This window comes from Carassius auratus, unplaced genomic scaffold (genome assembly GCF_003368295.1).
Source record: "Carassius auratus strain Wakin unplaced genomic scaffold, ASM336829v1 scaf_tig00217077, whole genome shotgun sequence".
Lineage (NCBI taxonomy): Eukaryota > Metazoa > Chordata > Actinopteri > Cypriniformes > Cyprinidae > Carassius > Carassius auratus.
The window spans coordinates 38,827-57,855 of record NW_020528881.1 but is presented as its reverse complement, the minus strand read 5'-3'; the positions used below and the strand labels follow the sequence as shown (position 1 = coordinate 57,855).

Here is a 19,029-nt window from a genome sequence, read left to right as displayed (position 1 = left end):
ACATGCTCTTTCATTGAGCATACACCCACAGACTTCTGGTGTTAGAGCCAACAGATTAAGTTAGATCCTACGATTCAACAATATCAAACATTGACTGCTTCACTGTAAACTCAAGTCTTGGTTACTCCAAATCAGAATCAACAACTCTACAACTCAAAACTCCAAATAAGACAAGTCCAAAGGGGGCACCCAGATTTGAAATGTGGATGGCTTGATTACAGACTCAATTTGAACTCATGTCGTTGATTATGTCAAGCAAGCCAGATCCAAAATGTAGACCTATTGATCTGCAGACAAATGCTCTGTCGTTGAGCTATAACCCCGTACTGCATGAGCACAAACCACAAAATGAACTTATGTCAAGGATTTGTTTATTCCTAATATGCCAAGCCAAATTAGGCACATGGAATGAACCTGGGACCTCTTGATCTGCCATCAAACGCCGTGCCATTGAGATATTACCCGTACAGCAGGATAGGCAACTCCAGTCCTGGAGGGCCACTATCCTGCAGAGATTCGCTTCAGCCCTCATGAAAACTCACCTGCCTGTATATCTACTAGTAATCCCGAAAACACTGATTGCCTTGTCCCAGTGAGTTTTATTAGGGTTGGAGCTAAACTCTGCAGGGCAGGGCCCTCCAGGACCGAAGTTGCTTATCCTGCCGTACAGTATGAGCACTAAAAGGCAGGAAGATATTCCTAATCTGCCAAATCCATAGGGGACACCCGAATTTGAACCGGGGACCTCTTGATCTGCAGTCAAATGCTCTACCACTGAGCTATACCCCCACATCTTTGGAGAGACATGCTCTTTCATTGAGCCACACCCCCACAGACTTCTGTGCTTAGAGCCAAAGATTAAGTTAGATCCTACGATTCAACAATATCAAACATTGACTGCTTCACTTGAACTCAAGTCTTTGGTTACTCCAAATCAGAATCAACAACTCTACAACTCAAAAACCTCCAAATAAGACAAGTCCAAAGGGGGCACCCAGATTTGAAGTGTGGATGGCTTGATTACAGACTCAAATGGTTTTAATCACATACAGAATCTTTCTATGTAGACATGTTTGCACTTATTCCTATTTGCAAAATCCAAAGGGGCACCCGGATCTGCAGTCAAATGCTCTACCACTGAGCTATACCCCACATCTTTGAAGAAACATGCTCTTTCATTGAGCCATACACCCACAGACTTCTGTGCTTAGAGCCACAGATTAAGTTAGATCCTACGATTCAACAATATCAAACATTGACTGCTTCACTGTAAACTCAAGTCTTTGGTTACTCCAAATCAGAATCAACAACTCTACAACTCAAAACCTCCAAATAAGACAAGTCCAAAGGGGGCACCCAGATTTGAAATGTGGATGGCTTGATTACAGACTCAATTTGAACTCATGTCGTTGATTATGTCAAGCAAGCCAGATCAAAATGTAGACCTATTGATCTGCAGACAAATGATCTGTCGTTGAGCTAAAACCCGTACTGCATGAGCACAAACACAAAAATGAACTTATGTCAAGGATTTGTTTATTCCTAATATGCCAAGCCCAAATTAGGCACATGGAATGAACCTGGGACCTCTTGATCTGCAATCAAACGCCGTGCCATTGAGATATTACCCCGTACAGCAGGGATAGGCAACTGCAGTCCTGGGGGCCACTATCCTGCAGAGATTCGCTTCAGCCCTCATGAAAACTCACCTGCCTGTATCTATCTAGTAATCCCGAAAACACTGATTGCCCTTGTCCCAGTGAGTTTAATTAGGGTTGGAGCTAAACTCTGCAGGGCAGTGGCCTCCAGGACCGAAGTTGCTTATCCTGCCGTAAGGTATGAGCACTAAAAGGCAGGAAGATATTCCTAATCTGCCAAATCCATAGTGGGCACCCGGATTTGAACCGGGACCTCTTGATCTGCAGTCAAATGCTATACCACTGAGCTATACCCCCACACACTATCTGGATCATAGCCACACACAAGATGACAGACTCACTTTTGGATAAGATTTGGATATGAAAAGAATGCCAGATACAAAAAAATTACCTAGCGAGAAGATGTGCCACTGAGGTATAATCACATACAGAATCTTACTATATACATAAGCCTGCACGTATCCTAATCTGCCAAATCCAAAGGGGGCACCGGATTTGAACCGGGGACCTCTTGATCTGCAGTCAAATGCTCTACCACTGAGCTATACCCCACATCTTTGAAGAAACATGCTCTTTCATTGAGCCATACCCCACAGACTTCTATGCTTAGAGCCACAAATTAAGTTAAATCCTACGATTCAACAATATCAAACATTGACTGCTTCACTGTTAACTCAATTCTTTGGTTACTCCAAATCAGAATCAACAACTCTACAACTCAAAACCTCCAAATAAGACAAGTCCAAAGGGGGCACCCAGATTTGAAGTGTGGATGGCTTGATTACAGACTCAAATGGTTTATAATCACATACAGAATCTTTCTATGTAGACATGTTTGCACTTATTCCTAATTTGCCAAATCCAAAGTCCAAAGGGCACCCGGATCTGCAGTCAAATGCTCTACCACTGAGCTATACCCCCACATCTTTGAAGAAACATGCTCTTTCATTGAGCCATACACCCACAGACTTCTGTGCTTAGAGCCACAGATTAAGTTAGATCCTACGATTCAACAATATCAAACATTGACTGCTTCACTGTAAACTCAAGTCTTTGGTTACTCCAAATCAGAATCAACAACTCTACAACTCAAAACCTCCAAATAAGACAAGTCCAAAGGGGGCACCCAGATTTGAAATGTGGATGGCTTGATTACAGACTCAATTTGAACTCATGTCGTTGATTATGTCAAGCAAGCCAGATCCAAAATGTAGACCTATTGATCTGCAGACAAATGCTCTGTCGTTGAGCTATAACCCGTACTGCATGAGCACAAACCACAAAAATGAACTTATGTCAAGGATTTGTTTATTCCTAATATGCCAAGCCCAAATTAGGCACATGGAATGAACCTGGGACCTCTTGATCTGCAATCAAACGCCGTGCCATTGAGATATTACCCGTACAGCAGGGATAGGCAACTGCAGTCCTGGAGGGCCACTATCCTGCAGAGATTCGCTTCAGCCCTCATGAAACTCACCTGCCTGTATCTATCTAGTAATCCCCGAACACTGATTGCCTTGTCCCAGTGAGTTTATTAGGGTTGGAGCTAAACTCTGCAGGGCAGTGGCCCTCCAGGACCGAAGTTGCTTATCCCTGCCGTAAGTATGAGCACTAAAAGGCAGGAAGATATTCCTAATCTGCCAAATCCATAGGGGACACCCGAATTTGAACCGGGGACCCTTGATCTGCAGTCAAATGCTCTAACCACTGAGCTATACCCCCACATCTTTGGAGAAGACATGCTCTTTCATTGAGCCACACCCCCAAGACTTCTGTGCTTAGAGCCAAAGATTAAGTTAGATCCTACGATTCAACAATATCAAACATTGACTGCTTCACTTGAACTCAAGTCTTTGGTTACTCCAAATCAGAATCAACAACTCTACAACTCAAAACCTCCAAATAAGACAAGTCCAAAGGGGGCACCCAGATTTGAAGTGTGGATGGCTTGATTACAGACTCAAATGGTTTATAATCACATACAGAATCTTTCTATGTAGACATGTTTGCACTTATTCCTAATTTGCAAAATCCAAAGGGCACCCGGATCTGCAGTCAAATGCTCTACCACTGAGCTATACCCCCACATCTTTGAAGAAACATGCTCTTTCATTGAGCCATACACCCACAGACTTCTGTGCTTAGAGCCACAGATTAAGTTAGATCCTACGATTCAACAATATCAAACATTGACTGCTTCACTGTAAACTCAAGTCTTTGGTTACTCCAAATCAGAATCAACAACTCTACAACTCAAAACCTCCAAATAAGACAAGTCCAAAGGGGGCACCCAGATTTGAAATGTGGATGGCTTGATTACAGACTCAATTTGAACTCATGTCGTTGATTATGTCAAGCAAGCCAGATCCAAAATGTAGACCTTTGATCTGCAGACAAATGATCTGTCGTTGAGCTATAAACCCCGTACTGCATGAGCACAAACCACAAAAATGAACTTATGTCAAGGATTTGTTTATTCCTAATATGCCAAGCCCAAATTAGGCACATGGAATGAACCTGGGACCTCTTGATCTGCAATCAAACGCCGTGCCATTGAGATATTACCCCGTACAGCAGGGATAGGCAACTGCAGTCCTGGAGGGCCACTATCCTGCAGAGATTCGCTTCAGCCCTCATGAAAACTCACCTGCCTGTATCTATCTAGTAATCCCGAAAACACTGATTGCCTTGTCCCAGTGAGTAATTAGGGTTGGAGCTAAACTCTGCAGGGCAGTGGCCCTCCAGGACCGAAGTTGCTTATCCCTGCCGTAAGGTATGAGCACTAAAAGGCAGGAAGATATTCCTAATCTGCCAAATCCATAGTGGGCACCCGGATTTGAACCGGGGACCTCTTGATCTGCAGTCAAATGCTATACCACTGAGCTATACCCCCACACACTATCTGGATCATAGCCACACACAAGATGACAGACTCACTTTTGGATAAAGATTTTGGATATGAAAAGAAGCCAGATACAAAAAAATTACCTAGCGAGAAGATGTGCCACTGAGGTATAATCACATACAGAATCTTACTATATACATAAGCCTGCACGTATTCCTAATCTGCCAAATCCAAAGGGGCACCCGGATTTGAAACGGGGACCTCTTGATCTGCAGTCAATGCTCTACCACTGAGCTATACCCCCACATCTTTGAAGAAACATGCTCTTTCATTGAGGCCATACCCCCACAGGACTTCTATGCTTAGAGCCACAAATTAAGTTAAATCCTACGATTCAACAATATCAAACATTGACTGCTTCACTGTAAACTCAATTCTTTGGTTACTCCAAATTCAGAATCAACAACTCTACAACTTCAAAACCTCCAAATAAGACAAGTCCAAAGGGGGCACCCAGAATTTGAAGTGTGGATGGCTTGATTACAGACTCAAATGGTTTATAATCACATACAGAATCTTTCTATGTAGACATTGTTTGCACTTATTCCTAATTTGGCCAAATCCAAAGGTCCAAAGGGGCACCCGGATCTGCAGTCAAATGCTCTACCACTGAGCTATACCCCCACATCTTTGAAGAAACATGCTCTTTCATTGAGCCATACACCCACAGACTTCTGTGCTTAGAGCCACAGATTAAGTTAGATCCTACGATTCCAACAATATCAAACATTGACTGCTTCACTGTAAACTCAAGTCTTTGGTTACTCCAAATCAGAATCAACAACTCTACAACTCACAAACCTCCAAATAAGACAAGTCCAAAGGGGGCACCCAGATTTGAAATGTGGATGGCTTGATTACAGACTCAATTTGAACTCATGTCGTTGATTAAGTCAAGCAATCCAGATCCAAAATGTAGACCTATTGATCTGCAGACAAATGCTCTGTCGTTGAGCTATAACCCCGTACTTGCATGAGCACAAACCACAAAAATGAACTTATGTCAAGGATTTGTTTATTCCTAATATGCCAAGCCCAAATTAGGCACATGGAATGAACCTGGGACCTCTTGATCTGCAATCAAACGCCGTGCCATTGAGATATTACCCTGTACAGCAGGGATAGGCAACTCCAGTCCTGGAGGGCCACTATCCTGCAGAGATTCGCTTTCAGCCCTCATGAAACTCACCTGCCTGTATCTATCTAGTAATCCCGAAACACTGATTGCCTTGTCCCAGTGAGTTTATTAGGGTTGGAGCTAAACTCTGCAGGGGCAGTGGCCCTCCAGGACCGAAGTTGCTTATCCCTGCCGTACAGTATGAGCACTAAAAGGCAGGAAGATATTCCTAATCTGCCAAATCCATAGGGGACACCCGAATTTGAACGGGGACCTCTTGATCTGCAGTCAAATGCTCTACCACTGAGCTATACCCCCACATCTTTGGAGAGACATGCTCTTTCATTGAGCCACACCCCCACAGACTTCTGTGCTTAGAGCCAAAGATTAAGTTAGATCCTACGATTCAACAATATCAAACATTGACTGCTTCACTTGAACTCAAGTCTTTGGTTACTCCAAAATCAGAATCAACAACTCTACAACTCAAAACCTCCAAATAAGACAAGTCCAAAGGGGGCACCCAGATTTGAAGTGTGGATGGCTTGATTACAGACTCAAATGGTTTATAATCACATACAGAATCTTTCTATGTAGACATGTTGCACTTATTCCTAATTTGCAAAATCGGAAAGGGGCACCCGGATCTGCAGTCAAATGCTCTACCACTGAGCTATACCCCCACATCTTTGAAGAAACATGCTCTTTCATTGAGCCATACACCCACAGACTTCTGTGCTTAGAGCCACAGATTAAGTTAGATCCTACGATTCAACAATATCAAACATTGACTGCTTCACTGTAAACTCAAGTCTTTGGTTACTCCAAATCAGAATCAACAACTCTACAACTCAAAACCTCCAAATAAGACAAGTCCAAAGGGGGCACCCAGATTTGAAATGTGGATGGCTTGATTACAGACTCAATTTTGAACTCATGTCGTTGATTATGTCAAGCAAGCCAGATCCAAAATGTAGACCTATTGATCTGCAGACAAATGATCTGTCGTTGAGCTAAAACCCCGTACTGCATGAGCACAAAACCACAAAAATGAACTTATGTCAAGGATTTGTTTATTCCTAATATGCCAAGCCCAAATTAGGCCACATGGAATGAACCTGGGACCTCTTGATCTGCAATCAAACGCCCGTGCCATTGAGAGTATTACCCCGTACAGCAGGGATAGGCAACTGCAGTCCTGGAGGGCCACTATCCTGCAGAGATTCGCTTCAGCCCTCATGAAAACTCACCTGCCTGTATCTATCTAGTAATCCCGGAAAACACTGATTGCCTTGTCCCAGTGAGTTTAATTAGGGTTGGAGCTAAACTCTGCAGGGCAGTGGCCCTCCAGGACCGAAGTTGCTTATCCCTGCCGTAAGGTATGAGCACTAAAAGGCAGGAAGATATTCCTAATCTGCCAAATCCATAGTGGGCAACCCGGATTTGAACCGGGGACCTCTTGATCTGCAGTCAAATGCTATACCACTGAGCTATACCCCCACACACTATCTGGATCATAGCCACACACAAGATGACAGACTCACTTTTGGATAAAGATTTTGGATATGAAAAGAATGCCAGATACAAAAAAATTACCTAGCGAGAAGATGTGCCACTGAGGTATAATCACATACAGAATCTTACTATATACATAAGCCTGCACGTATTCCTAATCTGCCAAATCCAAAGGGGGCACCCGGATTTGAACCGGGGACCTCTTGATCTGCAGTCAAATGCTCTACCACTGAGCTATACCCCCACATCTTTGAAGAAACATGCTCTTTCATTGAGCCATACCCCCACAGACTTCTATGCTTAGAGCACAAATTAAGATAAATCCTACGATTCAACAATATCAAACATTGACTGCTTCACTGTAAACTCAATTCTTTGGTTACTCCAAATCAGAATCAACAACTCTACAACTCAAAACCTCCAAATAAGACAAGTCCAAAGGGGGCACCCAGATTTGAAGTGTGGATGGCTTGATTACAGACTCAAATGGTTTATAATCACATACAGAATCTTTCTATGTAGACATGTTTGCACTTATTCCTAATTTGCCAAATCCAAAGGTCCAAAGGGGCACCCGGATCTGCAGTCAAATGCTCTACCACTGAGCTATACCCCCACATCTTTGAAGAAACATGCTCTTTCATTGAGCCATACACCCACAGACTTCTGTGCTTAGAGCCACAGATTAAGTTAGATCCTACGATTCAACAATATCAAACATTGACTGCTTCACTGTAAACTCAAGTCTTTGGTTACTCCAAATCAGAATCAACAACCTCTACAACTCAAAACCTCCAAATAAGACAAGTCCAAAGGGGGCACCCAGATTTGAAATGTGGATGGCTTGATTACAGACTCAATTTGAACTCATGTCGTTGATTATGTCAAGCAAGCCAGATCCAAAATGTAGACCTATTGATCTGCAGACAAATGCTCTGTCGTTGAACCTATAACCCCGTACTGCCATGAGCACAAACCACAAAATGAACTTATGTCAAGGATTTGTTTATTCCTAATATGCCAAGCCCAAATTAGGCACATGGAATGACCTGGGACCTCTTGATCTGCCATCAAACGCTCCGTGCCATTGAGATATTACCCCGTACAGCAGGGATAGGCAACTCCAGTCCTGGAGGGCCACTATCCTGCAGAGATTCGCTTCAGCCCTCATGAAAACTCACCTGCCTGTATCTACCTAGTAATCCCGAAAACACTGATTGCCTTGTCCCAGTGAGTTTTATTAGGGTTGGAGCTAAACTCTGCAGGGCAGTGGCCCTCCAGGACCGAAGTTACTTATCCCTGCCGTACAGTATGAGCACTAAAAGGCAGGAAGATATTCCTAATCTGCCAAATCCATAGGGGACACCCGAATTTGAACCGGGGACCTCTTGATCTGCAGTCAAATGCTCTACCACTGAGCTATACCCCCACATCTTTGGAGAGACATGCTCTTTCATTGAGCCACACCCCCACAGACTTCTGTGCTTAGAGCCAAAGATTAAGTTAGATCCTACGATTCAACAATATCAAACATTGACTGCTTCACTTGAACTCAAGTCTTTGGTTACTCCAAATCAGAATCAACAACTCTACAACTCAAAACCTCCAAATAAGACAAGTCCAAAGGGGGCACCCAGATTTGAAGTGTGGATGGCTTGATTACAGACTCAAATGGTTTATAATCACATACAGAATCTTTCTATGTAGACATGTTTGCACTTATTCCTAATTTGCAAAATCCAAAGGGGCACCCGGATCTGCAGTCAAATGCTCTACCACTGAGCTATACCCCCACATCTTTGAAGAAACATGCTCTTTCATTGAGCCATACACCCACAGACTTCTGTGCTTAGAGCCACAGATTAAGTTAGATCCTACGATTCAACAATATCAAACATTGACTGCTTCACTGTAAACTCAAGTCTTTGGTTACTCCAATCAGAATCAACAACTCTACAACTCAAAACCTCCAATAAGACAAGTTCCAAAGGGGGGCACCCAGATTTGAAATGTGGATGGCTTGATTACAGACTCAATTTGAAAACTCATGTCGTTGATTATGTCAAGCAAGCCAGATCCAAAATGTAGACCTATTGATCTGCAGACAAATGATCTGTCGTTGAGCTAAAAACCCGTACTGCATGAGCACAAACCACAAAAATGAAACTTATGTCAAGGATTTGTTTATTCCTTAATATGCCAAGCCCAAATTTAGGCACAATGGAATGAACCTGGGACCTCTTGATCTGCAATCAAAACGCCGTGCCATTGAGATATTACCCCGTACAGCAGGGATAGGCAACTGCAGTCCTGGAGGGCCACTATCCTGCAGAGATTCGCTTCAGCCCTCATGAAAACTCACCTGCCTGTATCTATCTAGTAATCCCGAAAACACTGATTGCCTTGTCCCAGTGAGTTTAATTAGGGTTGGAGCTAAACTCTGCAGGGCAGTGGCCCTCCAGGACCGAAGTTGCTTATCCCTGCCGTAAGGTATGAAGCACTAAAAAGGCAGGAAGATATTCCTAATCTGCCAAATCCATAGTGGGCACCCGGATTTGAACCGGGGACCTCTTGATCTGCAGTCAAATGCTATACCACTGAGCTATACCCCCACACACTATCTGGATCATAGCCACACACAAGATGACAGACTCACTTTTGGATAAAGATTTTTGGATATGAAAAGAATGCCAGATACAAAAAAATTACCTAGCGAGAAGATGTGCCACTGAGGTATAATCACATACAGAATCTTACTATATACATAAGCCTGCACGTATTCCTAAATCTGCCAAATCCAAAGGGGGCACCCGGATTTGAACCGGGACCTCCTTGATCTGCAGTCAAATGCTCTACACTGAGCTATACCCCCACATCTTTGAAGAAACATGCTCTTTCATTGAGCCATACCCCCACAGACTTCTATGCTTAGAGCCACAAATTAAGTTAAATCCTACGATTCAACAATAATCAAACATTGACTGCTTCACTGTAAACTCAATTCTTTGGTTACTCCAAATCAGAAATCAACAAACTCTACAACTCAAAAACCTCCAAATAAGACAAGTCCAAAGGGGGCACCCAGATTTGAAGTGTGGATGGCTTGATTACAGACTCAAATGGTTTATAATCACATACAGAATCTTTCTATGTAGACATGTTTGCACTTATTCCTAATTTGCCAAATCCAAAGTCCAAAGGGGCACCCGGATCTGCAGTCAAATGCTCTACCACTGAGCTATACCCCCACATCTTTTGAAGAAACATGCTCTTTCATTGAGCCATACACCCACAGACTTCTGTGCTTTAGAGCCACAGATTAAGTTAGATCCTACGATTCAACAATATCAAACATTGACTGCTTCACTGTAAACTCAAGTCTTTGGTTACTCCAAATCAGAATCAACAACTCTACAACTCAAAACCTCCAAATAAGACAAGTCCAAAGGGGGCACCCAGATTTTAAATGTGGATGGCTTGATTACAGACTCAATTTGAACTCATGTCATTGATTATGTCAAGCAAGCCAGATCCAAAAATGTAGACCTATTGATCTGCAGACAAATGCTCTGTCGTTGAGCTATAACCCCGTACTGCATGAGCACAAACCACAAAATGAACTTATGTCAAGGATTTGTTTATTCCTAATATGCCAAGCCCAAATTAGGCACATGGAATGAACCTGGGACCTCTTGATCTGCCATCAAACGCCGTTGCCATTGAGATATTACCCCGTACAGCAGGGATAGGCAACTGCAGTCCTGGAGGGCCACTATCCTGCAGAGATTCGCTTCAGCCCTCATGAAAACTCACCTGCCTGTATCTACCTAGTAATCCCGAAAACACTGATTGCCTTGTCCCAGTGAGTTTAATTAGGGTTGGAGCTAAACTCTGCAGGGGCAGTGGCCCTACAGGACCGAAGTTGCTTATCCCTGCCGTAAGGTATGAGCACTAAAAAGGCAGGAAGATATTCCTAATCTGCCAAATCCATAGGGGGGCACCCGGATTTGAACCGGGGACCTCTTGATCTGCAGTCAAATGCTCTACCACTGAAGCTATACCCCCACATCTTTGGAGAAACATGCTCTTTCATTGAGCCAAACCCCCACAGACTTCTGTGCTTAGAGCCAAAGATTAGTTATATCCTACGATTCAACAATATCAAACATTGACTGCTTCACTTGAACTCAAGTCTTTGGTAACTCCAAATCAGAATCAACAACTCTACAACTCAAAACCTCCAAACAAGGACAAGTCCAAAGGGGGCACCCAGATTTGAAGTGTGGATGGCTTGATTACAGACTCAAATGGTTTATAATCACATACAGAATCTTTCTATGTAGACATGTTTGCACTTATTCCTAATTTGCCAAATCCAAAGGGGCACCCGGATCTGCAGTCAAATGCTCTACCACTGAGCTATACCCCCACATCTTTGAAGAAACATGCTCTTTCATTGAGCCATACCCCCACAGACTTCTGTGCTTAGAGCCACAGATTAAGTTAGATCCTACGATTCAACAATATCAAACATTGACTGCTTCACTGTAAACTCAAGTCTTTGGTTACTCCAAATCAGAATCAACAACTCTACAACTCAAAACCTCCAAATAAGGACAAGTCCAAAGGGGGCACCCAGATTTTGAAATGTGGATGGCTTGATTACAGACTCAATTTGAACTCATGTCGTCGATTATGTCAAGCAAGCCAGATCCAAAATGTATACCTATTGATCTGCAGACAAATGCTCTGTCGTTGAGCTATAACCCCGTACTGCATGAGCACAAACCACAAAAATGAACTTATGTCAAGGATTTGTTTATTCCTAATATGCCAAGCCCAAATTAGGCACATGGAATGAACCTGGGACCTCTTGATCTGCAATCAAACGCCGTGCCATTGAGATATTACCCCGTACAGCAGGGATAGGCAACTCCAGTCCTGGAGGGCCACTAATCCTGCAGAGATTCGCTTCAGCCCTCATGAAAACTCCACCTGCCTGTATCTATCTAGTAATCCCGAAAACACTGATTGCCTTGTCCCAGTGAGTTTAATTAGGGTTGGAGCTAAACTCTGCAGGGCAGTGGCCCTCCAGGACCGAAGTTGCTTATCTCTGCCGTAAGGTATGAGCACTAAAAGGCAGGAAGATACTCCTAATCTGCCAAATCCATAGGGGGCACCCGGATTTGAACCGGGGACCTCTTGATCTGCAGTCAAATGCTCTACCACTGAGCTATACCCCCACATCTTTGGAGAAACATGCTCTTTCATTGAGCCCACACCCCCACAGACTTCTGTGCTTTAGAGCCAAAGATTAAGTTAGATCCTACGAATTCAACAATATCAAACATTGACTGCTTCACTTGAACTCAAGTCTTTGGTTACTCCAAATCAGAATCAACAACTCTACAACTCAAAACCTCCAAATAAGACAAGTCCAAAGGGGGCACCCAGATTTGAAATGTGGATGGCTTGATTACAGACTCAATTTGAACTCATGTCATTGATTATGTCAAGCAAGCCAGATCCAAAATGTAGACCTATTGATCTGCAGACAAATGCTCTGTCGTTGAGCTATAACCCCGTACTGCATGAGCACAAACCACAAAATGAACTTATGTCAAGGATTTGTTTATTCCTAATATGCCAAGCCCAAATTAGGCACATGGAATGAACCTGGGACCTCTTGATCTGCCATCAAACGCCGTGCCATTGAGATATTACCCCGTACAGCAGGGATAGGCAACTGCAGTCCTGGAGGGCCACTATCCTGCAGAGATTCGCTTCAGCCCTCATGAAAACTCACCTGCCTGTATCTACCTAGTAATCCCGAAAACACTGATTGCCTTGTCCCAGTGAGTTTAATTAGGGTTGGAGCTAAACTCTGCAGGGCAGTGGCCCTACAGGACCGAAGTTGCTTATCCCTGCCGTAAGGTATGAGCACTAAAAGGCAGGAAGATATTCCTAATCTGCCAAATCCATAGGGGGCACCCGGATTTGAACCGGGGACCTCTTGATCTGCAGTCAAATGCTCTACCACTGAGCTATACCCCCACATCTTTGGAGAAACATGCTCTTTCATTGAGCCAAACCCCCACAGACTTCTGTGCTTAGAGCCAAAGATTAAGTTAGATCCTACGATTCAACAATATCAAACATTGACTGCTTCACTTGAACTCAAGTCTTTGGTAACTCCAAATCAGAATCAACAACTCTACAACTCAAAACCTCCAAACAAGACAAGTCCAAAGGGGGCACCCAGATTTGAAGTGTGGATGGCTTGATTACAGACTCAAATGGTTTATAATCACATACAGAATCTTTCTATGTAGACATGTTTGCACTTATTCCTAATTTGCCAAATCCAAAGGGGCACCCGGATCTGCAGTCAAATGCTCTACCACTGAGCTATACCCCCACATCTTTGAAGAAACATGCTCTTTCATTGAGCCATACCCCCACAGACTTCTGTGCTTAGAGCCACAGATTAAGTTAGATCCTACGATTCAACAATATCAAACATTGACTGCTTCACTGTAAACTCAAGTCTTTGGTTACTCCAAATCAGAATCAACAACTCTACAACTCAAAACCTCCAAATAAGACAAGTCCAAAGGGGGCACCCAGATTTGAAATGTGGATGGCTTGATTACAGACTCAATTTGAACTCATGTCGTCGATTATGTCAAGCAAGCCAGATCCAAAATGTATACCTATTGATCTGCAGACAAATGCTCTGTCGTTGAGCTATAACCCCGTACTGCATGAGCACAAACCACAAAAATGAACTTATGTCAAGGATTTGTTTATTCCTAATATGCCAAGCCCAAATTAGGCACATGGAATGAACCTGGGACCTCTTGATCTGCAATCAAACGCCGTGCCATTGAGATATTACCCCGTACAGCAGGGATAGGCAACTCCAGTCCTGGAGGGCCACTATCCTGCAGAGATTCGCTTCAGCCCTCATGAAAACTCACCTGCCTGTATCTATCTAGTAATCCCGAAAACACTGATTGCCTTGTCCCAGTGAGTTTAATTAGGGTTGGAGCTAAACTCTGCAGGGCAGTGGCCCTCCAGGACCGAAGTTGCTTATCTCTGCCGTAAGGTATGAGCACTAAAAGGCAGGAAGATACTCCTAATCTGCCAAATCCATAGGGGGCACCCGGATTTGAACCGGGGACCTCTTGATCTGCAGTCAAATGCTCTACCACTGAGCTATACCCCCACATCTTTGGAGAAACATGCTCTTTCATTGAGCCACACCCCCACAGACTTCTGTGCTTAGAGCCAAAGATTAAGTTAGATCCTACGATTCAACAATATCAAACATTGACTGCTTCACTTGAACTCAAGTCTTTGGTTACTCCAAATCAGAATCAACAACTCTACAACTCAAAACCTCCAAATAAGACAAGTCCAAAGGGGGCACCCAGATTTGAAATGTGGATGGCTTGATTACAGACTCAATTTGAACTCATGTCGTTGATTATGTCAAGCAAGCCAGATCCAAAATGTAGACCTATTGATCTGCAGACAAATGCTCTGTCGTTGAGCTATAACCCCGTACTGCATGAGCACAAACCACAAAATGAACTTATGTCAAGGATTTGTTTATTCCTAATATGCCAAGCCCAAATTAGGCACATGGAATGAACCTTGGACCTCTTGATCTGCCATCAAAACGCCGTGCCATTGAGATATTACCCCGTACAGCAGGGATAGGCAACTGCAGTCCTGGAGGGCCACTATCCTGCAGAGATTCGCTTCAGCCCTCATGAAAACTCACCTGCCTGTATCTACCTAGTAATCCCGAAAACACTGATTGCCTTGTCCCAGTGAGTTTAATTAGGGTTGGAGCTAAACTCTGCAGGGCAGTGGCCCTCCAGGACCGAAGTTGCTTATCCCTGCCGTACAGTATGAGCACAAAAAGGCAGGAAGATATTCCTTATCTGCCAAATCCATAGGGGGCACCCGGATTTGAACCGGGGACCTCTTGATCTGCAGTTAAATGCTCTACCACTGAGCTATACCCCCACATCTTTGGAGAAACATGCTCTTTCATTGAGCCAAACCCCCACAGACTTCTGTGCTTAGAGCCAAAGATTAAGTTAGATCCTACGATTCAACAATATCAAACATTGACTGCTTCACTTGAACTCAAGTCTTTGGTAACTCCAAATCAGAATCAACAACTCTACAACTCAAAACCTCCAAACAAGACAAGTCCAAAAGGGGCACCCAGATTTGAAGTGTGGATGGCTTGATTACAGACTCAAATGGTTTATAATCACATACAGAATCTTTCTATGTAGACATGTTTGCACTTATTCCTAATTTGCCAAATCCAAAGGGGCATCCGGATCTGCAGTCAAATGCTCTACCACTGAGCTATACCCCCACATCTTTGAAGAAACATGCTCTTTCATTGAGCCATACCCCCACAGACTTCTGTGCTTAGAGCCACAGATTAAGTTAGATCCTACGATTCAACAATATCAAACATTGACTGCTTCACTGTAAACTCAAGTCTTTGGTTACTCCAAATCAGAATCAACAACTCTACAACTCAAAACCTCCAAATAAGACAAGTCCAAAGGGGGCACCCAGATTTGAAATGTGGATGGCTTGATTACAGACTCAATTTGAACTCATGTCGTCGATTATGTCAAGCAAGCCAGATCCAAAATGTATACCTATTGATCTGCAGACAAATGCTCTGTCGTTGAGCTATAACCCCGTACTGCATGAGCACAAACCACAAAAATGAACTTATGTCAAGGATTTGTTTATTCCTAATATGCCAAGCCCAAATTAGGCACATGGAATGAACCTGGGACCTCTTGATCTGCAATCAAACGTCGTGCCATTGAGATATTACCCCGTACAGCAGGGATAGGCAACTCCAGTCCTGGAGGGCCACTATCCTGCAGAGATTCGCTTCAGCCCTCATGAAAACTCACCTGCCTGTATCTATCTAGTAATCCCGAAAACACTGATTGCCTTGTCCCAGTGAGTTTTATTAGGGTTGGAGCTAAACTCTGCAGGGCAGTGGCCCTCCAGGACCGAAGTTGCTTATCCCTGCCGTACAGTATGAGCACTAAAAGGCAGGAAGATATTCCTAATCTGCCAAATCCATAGGGGACACCCGAATTTGAACCGGGGACCTCTTGATCTGCAGTCAAATGCTCTACCACTGAGCTATACCCCCACATCTTTGGAGAGACATGCTCTTTCATTGAGCCACACCCCCACAGACTTCTGTGCTTAGAGCCAAAGATTATGTTAGATCCTACGATTCAACAATATCAAACATTGACTGCTTCACTTGAACTCAAGTCTTTGGTTACTCCAAATCAGAATCAACAACTCTACAACTCAAAACCTCCAAATAAGACAAGTCCAAAGGGGGCACCCAGATTTGAAGTGTGGATGGCTTGATTACAGACTCAAATGGTTTATAATCACATACAGAATCTTTCTATGTAGACATGTTTGCACTTATTCCTAATTTGCAAAATCCAAAGGGGCACCCGGATCTGCAGTCAAATGCTCTACCACTGAGCTATACCCCCACATCTTTGAAGAAACATGCTCTTTCATTGAGCCATACACCCACAGACTTCTGTGCTTAGAGCCACAGATTAAGTTAGATCCTACGATTCAACAATATCAAACATTGACTGCTTCACTGTAAACTCAAGTCTTTGGTTACTCCAAATCAGAATCAACAACTCTACAACTCAAAACCTCCAAATAAGACAAGTCCAAAGGGGGCACCCAGATTTGAAATGTGGATGGCTTGATTACAGACTCAATTTGAACTCATGTCGTTGATTATGTCAAGCAAGCCAGATCCAAAATGTAGACCTATTGATCTGCAGACAAATGATCTGTCGTTGAGCTATAACCCTGTACTGCATGAGCACAAACCACAAAAATGAACTTATGTCAAGGATTTGTTTATTCCTAATATGCCAAGCCCAAATTAGGCACATGGAATGAACCTGGGACCTCTTGATCTGCAATCAAACGCCGTGCCATTGAGATATTACCCCGTACAGCAGGGATAGGCAACTGCAGTCCTGGAGGGCCACTATCCTGCAGAGATTCGCTTCAGCCCTCATGAAAACTCACCTGCCTGTATCTATCTAGTAATCCCGAAAACACTGATTGCCTTGTCCCAGTGAGTTTAATTAGGGTTGGAGCTAAACTCTGCAGGGCAGTGGCCCTCCAGGACCGAAGTTGCTTATCCCTGCCGTAAGGTATGAGCACTAAAAGGCAGGAAGATATTCCTAATCTGCCAAATCCATAGTGGGCACCCGGATTTGAACCGGGGACCTCTTGATCTGCAGTCAAATGCTATACCACTGAGCTATACCCCTAACACTATCTGGATCATAGCCACACACAAGATGACAGACTCACTTTTGGATAAAGATTTTGGATATGAAAAGAATGCCAGATACAAAAAAATTACCTAGCGAGAAGATGTGCCACTGAGGTATAATCACATACAGAATCTTACTATATACATAAGCCTGCACGTATTCCTAATCTGCCAAATCCAAAGGGGGCACCCGGATTTGAACCGGGGACCTCTTGATCTGCAGTCAAATGCTCTACCACTGAGCTATACCCCCACATCTTTGAAGAAACATGCTCTTTCATTGAGCCATACCCCCACAGACTTCTATGCTTAGAGCCACAAATTAAGTTAAATCCTACGATTCAACAATATCAAACATTGACTGGTTCACTGTAAACTCAATTCTTTGGTTACTCCAAATCAGAATCAACAACTCTACAACTCAAAACCTCCAAATAAGACAAGTCCAAAGGGGGCACCCAGATTTGAAGTGTGGATGGCTTGATTACAGACTCAAATGGTTTATAATCACATACAGAATCTTTCTATGTAGACATGTTTGCACTTATTCCTAATTTGCCAAATCCAAAGGTCCAAAGGGGCACCCGGATCTGCAGTCAAATGCTCTACCACTGAGCTATACCCCCACATCTTTGAAGAAACATGTTCTTTCATTGAGCCATACACTCACAGACTTCTGTGCTTAGAGCCACAGATTAAGTTAGATCCTACGATTCAACAATATCAAACATTGACTGCTTCACTGTAAACTCAAGTCTTTGGTTACTCCAAATCAGAATCAACAACTCTACAACTCAAAACCTCCAAATAAGACAAGTCCAAAGGGGGCACCCAGATTTGAAATGTGGATGGCTTGATTACAGACTCAATTTGAACTCATGTCGTTGATTATGTCAAGCAAGCCAGATCCAAAATGTAGACCTATTGATCTGCAGACAAATGCTCTGTCGTTGAGCTATAACCCCGTACTGCATGAGCACAAACCACAAAATGAACTTATGTCAAGGATTTGTTTATTCCTAATATGCCAAGCCCAAATTAGGCACATGGAATGAACCTGGGACCTCTTGATCTGCCATCAAACGCCGTGCCATTGAGATATTACCCCGTACAGCAGGGATAGGCAACTGCAGTCCTGGAGGGCCACTATCCTGCAGAGATTCGCTTCAGCCCTCATGAAAACTCACCTGCCTGTATCTACCTAGTAATCCCGAAAACACTGATTGCCTTGTCCCAGTGAGTTTAATTAGGGTTGGAGCTAAACTCTGCAGGGCAGTGGCCCTCCAGGACCGAAGTTGCTTATCCCTGCCGTAAGGTATGAGCACTAAAAGGCAGGAAGATATTCCTAATCTGCCAAATCCATAGGGGGCACCCGGATTTGAACCGGGGACCTCTTGATCTGCAGTCAAATGCTCTACCACTGAGCTATACCCCCACATCT

General features: G+C 43.5%; 14 non-coding genes across 14 annotated transcripts; all 14 read right to left on the bottom strand.

Moving 5' to 3' along the window:
• Positions 1-717: 717 nt before the first annotated feature.
• Positions 718-789, bottom strand: trnac-gca (transfer RNA cysteine (anticodon GCA)). The gene has a single exon. It is a non-coding gene; the product is annotated as a tRNA-Cys (tRNA).
• Positions 790-3,311: 2,522 nt separating this feature from the next.
• On the bottom strand, positions 3,312-3,383 carry trnac-gca (transfer RNA cysteine (anticodon GCA)). Its single transcript has one exon. It is a non-coding gene; the product is annotated as a tRNA-Cys (tRNA).
• Positions 3,384-4,482: 1,099 nt separating this feature from the next.
• On the bottom strand, positions 4,483-4,554 carry trnac-gca (transfer RNA cysteine (anticodon GCA)). The gene has a single exon. It is a non-coding gene; the product is annotated as a tRNA-Cys (tRNA).
• Positions 4,555-7,370: 2,816 nt separating this feature from the next.
• On the bottom strand, positions 7,371-7,442 carry trnac-gca (transfer RNA cysteine (anticodon GCA)). Its single transcript has one exon. It is a non-coding gene; the product is annotated as a tRNA-Cys (tRNA).
• A 1,113-nt stretch (positions 7,443-8,555) lies between these two features.
• Positions 8,556-8,627, bottom strand: trnac-gca (transfer RNA cysteine (anticodon GCA)). Its single transcript has one exon. It is a non-coding gene; the product is annotated as a tRNA-Cys (tRNA).
• A 1,111-nt stretch (positions 8,628-9,738) lies between these two features.
• Positions 9,739-9,810, bottom strand: trnac-gca (transfer RNA cysteine (anticodon GCA)). Its single transcript has one exon. It is a non-coding gene; the product is annotated as a tRNA-Cys (tRNA).
• Positions 9,811-11,190: 1,380 nt separating this feature from the next.
• Positions 11,191-11,263, bottom strand: trnac-gca (transfer RNA cysteine (anticodon GCA)). The gene has a single exon. It is a non-coding gene; the product is annotated as a tRNA-Cys (tRNA).
• Positions 11,264-12,369: 1,106 nt separating this feature from the next.
• On the bottom strand, positions 12,370-12,441 carry trnac-gca (transfer RNA cysteine (anticodon GCA)). The gene has a single exon. It is a non-coding gene; the product is annotated as a tRNA-Cys (tRNA).
• Positions 12,442-13,180: 739 nt separating this feature from the next.
• Positions 13,181-13,252, bottom strand: trnac-gca (transfer RNA cysteine (anticodon GCA)). Its single transcript has one exon. It is a non-coding gene; the product is annotated as a tRNA-Cys (tRNA).
• Positions 13,253-14,354: 1,102 nt separating this feature from the next.
• Positions 14,355-14,426, bottom strand: trnac-gca (transfer RNA cysteine (anticodon GCA)). Its single transcript has one exon. It is a non-coding gene; the product is annotated as a tRNA-Cys (tRNA).
• A 737-nt stretch (positions 14,427-15,163) lies between these two features.
• Positions 15,164-15,235, bottom strand: trnac-gca (transfer RNA cysteine (anticodon GCA)). Its single transcript has one exon. It is a non-coding gene; the product is annotated as a tRNA-Cys (tRNA).
• A 1,102-nt stretch (positions 15,236-16,337) lies between these two features.
• Positions 16,338-16,409, bottom strand: trnac-gca (transfer RNA cysteine (anticodon GCA)). Its single transcript has one exon. It is a non-coding gene; the product is annotated as a tRNA-Cys (tRNA).
• Positions 16,410-17,769: 1,360 nt separating this feature from the next.
• On the bottom strand, positions 17,770-17,841 carry trnac-gca (transfer RNA cysteine (anticodon GCA)). The gene has a single exon. It is a non-coding gene; the product is annotated as a tRNA-Cys (tRNA).
• Positions 17,842-18,951: 1,110 nt separating this feature from the next.
• trnac-gca (transfer RNA cysteine (anticodon GCA)) lies at positions 18,952-19,023 on the bottom strand. The gene has a single exon. It is a non-coding gene; the product is annotated as a tRNA-Cys (tRNA).
• Between the last annotated feature and the right edge of the window lie 6 nt (positions 19,024-19,029).